Consider the following 4111-nt stretch of genomic DNA (forward strand, 5'->3'; position numbering starts at 1 on the left):
ATGACATTCTCCATCCATCCACCGAACTATTACAGTTTGCGGACGACATCGTCATCTTCTCCACGGACAAGCATATAGAAAATGCGCTCGACTCGGTTGAATAATCTCTCCACAACCTTCGCATATTTCTGTGCTCTCGTGGTTTGGAGATTTCCCCGCAAAAGACACAGATGATAATTTTCTTCACTAAGAGAACCACCTCCTTACCTCCTTGTCATATTCTTTGTGATATCACTCCATATCTCCTTCTTCATCCGTTAGATTCCTTGGTGTTCTACTCGATCCTAAACTATTAGGCAAGGTTCACATGCATTACATTGCCATCAAGGGCAAACACATTCTTCAAGTTCTCTCGGCTTTGCGCGGGACTTGGTGGGGGGCTCACCCTCACCTGATGCTCACTGTCTACAAATCCATGTTGCGTGCCTCCATCGAATATTCTTCTCACATCTTTGGACTCGCGGATAATGGCCGTCTTCGAGTTCTTCAGGTCATTCAAAACCAGGCTTTGCGTCTGTGCTTTGGTTATCGGATCTCAACCCCCCTCAACGTCATTTTTGCGGAGACCATTGAGCCTCCACTCAAGTTCAGGTTTTGGCTTCTTGTATCGCGTTACTTTCTTAAGATTTGCTCCATAACCGACCACCCGGCGGTTTCTAAACTTCACGAGCTATGTGACTTGGCCCATGGGTCCAAGACTTGATTACCTGCGCACTCATTTCCCTGCTGCCCTCATTTTCCTTTGCATGTGGTCTTATCATTACACTCTCGACTGTTCTTATACCCTCCCTAACTATAGACACTCATTTCAATCTACTCTTATCTCTCCTACATATCACTCCCTATTTGACGCTACTCCGGATATTCTTGACCAACTTCCAAACCAATGTGCTCAGCATGTATTTGCGCAAGCCTTTTACGACCTTATTGCGAAATCTACAATATTTTATATAGATGGCTCCAAGGTTGATCACGGCATGTATGTCGGAGCGGCAGTTTATTCCCCTCTGCTTTCCATCGAACTTATGTACAAACTCTCTTCTTATACCTCAGTTTTTTCCGTTGAAGCTTTCGCCATTTACAATGCCATTTTGATCGCTCTTTGATTTCCGATTGACGCATGTCGTGATCGTGACCGACTCTAGGAGTGTTCTCGAAGCCGTTCGTGACAACCGCAACCGTACAAACAATTACCTTATCCTCCTTATTAGAGCGAGTTTGGAAGAAGCTGGGGACGCGTGTGCAATTTATTTGGATCCCTTCTCATAGGCTATAGTAGGCAACGAAAAAGCCGACAACCTTGTGAAAAGAGCTATTCGTAAGAGTATTGAACCCAACTTCAAAGTTCCATACTCTGATCTCTTTGCAGTCATTAAACAAGGCTTGAATGAGGAATTCTATCGATATCTCGAGGACGTATCGGATTCTAAAGGTTCTTTCTATTTCAAGCATATATTTCAGAAAACCTCTAAACTTTGATACTTTCGTAAAGACATTTCCCGAGAAATGTTGTGCTCAATCGGCTGCGTAGCAATCACTATACTCTTAATTATAGTCTCTTTCGTAAAAATCTAGTTGTGAACCTCTCTTGTGATTGTGGGTTTCCCCAACAAGACATTCTGCATCTCATACTTGATTGTCCGATCACTAATTCTAAAGCCCTATACCTGCGATGGATCATTGATCGTGTTTCGGATGTGGGGGATCGCTACTCCAAATACTTGCAAGTGATTTCTAACCCTTCGGAACATATTTGCAGACAGGGTCTTGGCACACAAAAAACTTAAGGTAGTAAGACATAAGCAGTAAGGAAATCAACATGTTGGATTCGCTATTGCTTATGTTATGGCCTTATGGACTCTACTGTGATTGGTCAATTCGCTTACTGCTTACATTTTACTGCTTAAGTTTTTTTGTGCGCCATGGCTCTTATCCTAAGCTTCAGTAAGGCCTGCAATAGACTCTTCTGAGTTTAAAACTCCCGCTGCCTCCTCGCGACGATCGCGCAGGCGTATCATCCTGCCTTTGCCTTTCCCCTCTCATCCTAGCGGAGCATACCTCTTCGCTTGGCACTCAGTCGCGAGATTTTATAGTGTGAGTTTTTACTTCACTTTCGGCGCACCATATCGTTTATTTTGCTTCGATTACGAATGCGTTTGTGTACAAACCTTTTGGACGTGATTTGGCTGTATCAACCTCCTACCATTTTTGGAGACGAGAGCCAATAAGAAAAGAAGAAGAAGAGAAGATGGTCATAGTGTTGTCAGTGATATACATTAGATTTATTTTGATCATTACGATGCCGTCGTGTGCAATACAAAATTGTAAAAACAATTTGCGAAATGCAAAAAACAAAAAAATTAGTTTTTTTACATTTCCGAAGAAAACAGAAATGATCGAAAGGTGGAAACTTGTGTGCAAAGAAAATGTTAATCCTAAAACCAGTAAGTATATTCGTTGGTATGATTATTTGTAGTTAACACACGATATTGTAATTAATAAAATGTAATTGAAATTGATTTATTAAGTGTATTATTGATTTATCTAGCTCGTGTCTGTTCGGAACATTTTCATCATTTACAATTTGAAGATCAATCGTGGTTAAAAGATTAATTGGAGAATCTGGGAATGAAGATATATAAAGAATACGAGTATAAAGAGTATAAAGAGTACGAAAAGACTCAGATATGATGCAGTTCCACTGGCAGCCATAGAGAACAACCAAATTTCCATGGATAATGATTTGGGTATACATATAGTCCATTTTTAACATTTAAAGTGATTATTATATTTCTTTGCATAAATCTTCTCTTATTATATGCATTTGAATTGCCCAAGATGGCTGAGTTCAGTGTCGCTCTCTCATTGGCCAGCAAAAATGTACAAGAATATCTGCGCAATAGCACACCTTGTTACTTCCATCATGGATAGGAGCATGTTGAAACATGTTGGAGCTTGCGACGCGAACAAACCTACGGTTAATTCTTAGGGTGCATTCACACCTTGACGGAAAAGCAAAAAGCGGAAAAGCAGCAGCCAATCAGAACTCGCACTGGTATTCGGCTTTTTGTATTACTTACTACTAGTGTAAATTGTGATTGGCCACTGCTTTTTCGCCAAGGTGTGAACGCGCCCTTAGGGTGAAATCACACGGTGCGGAAAAAGACTGCGAATAGAGAATGCGTCCAAGCAACCAATCAACGCTATTCCGAATAGCGCTGAATAGCGCTGATTGGTTCATTGCCGCAAAACAAGTTGAACTTCGATTAAGAGTTAACCATGAGTTGTGGAACTGGGCCTAAGTTGGACCACAACTAATACGATCCAGCAATCGATCCAGGATCCAAGAAGAATATTTTGTCTCTAGAATGTCGAGCAAAATTACGATGCATCACGCAAAGAATCGCGTGTCAAATGATACAATAAAATGGGATGTTTTGATTGGTTAACTCGTGACGCGGACAGACGACGCGACGCGTGACGTACTCAATAGAAATGCACAATTACTGATTACTGATTAGTTACGCGGTTACGCGATACGCGGCAAATACGCTTCATGGGACTCCAACATTAGATTGCATTCACATGTAGCGTAACTTGCGTCAGTCAATGGGTGCATTCAGTACTACAATCGCTCACTGAGCGCTCAGTGAGCGCTTGCATCTTATTGGCATATTCCGTTAGAACTAAAAATATAGACTGAACAGATACAAAAGCTCACTGAGCGCTCAGTGAGCAGTCGTGATACTAAATGCACCCAATCAAATCATCTCAACTAGAGACCTATATATGAGAGAAGCAACATTGGCGTCGCGATTTCTGATTGGTGATATCCCCACTTAATTACAGCAGCCATATTGAGCCTACAGTGGAAAGCTATATATCACATACATCTCTATCTACAGCTAAACAAGGCCCATATGAATTAGACACATACATTATATTTAAAATAGAATAAACTTATAATTTGATTTATATTGTTTTTTCTTTTTGTGGTTTAGTTGTTAAACTACTTAACCTCCTGACGGAGTGTGTTTACAATTCCATTATGAAGTTTGATAGAACTGATCATCTGGAGCGGGCTAAATATGGCGGTGCTGAATATATACTA

The sequence above is a fragment of the Mycetomoellerius zeteki genome, unplaced genomic scaffold (assembly GCF_001594055.1).
Source record: "Mycetomoellerius zeteki isolate Tzet28-1 unplaced genomic scaffold, Tzet1.0 scaffold249, whole genome shotgun sequence".
NCBI classification, from domain to species: domain Eukaryota; kingdom Metazoa; phylum Arthropoda; class Insecta; order Hymenoptera; family Formicidae; genus Mycetomoellerius; species Mycetomoellerius zeteki.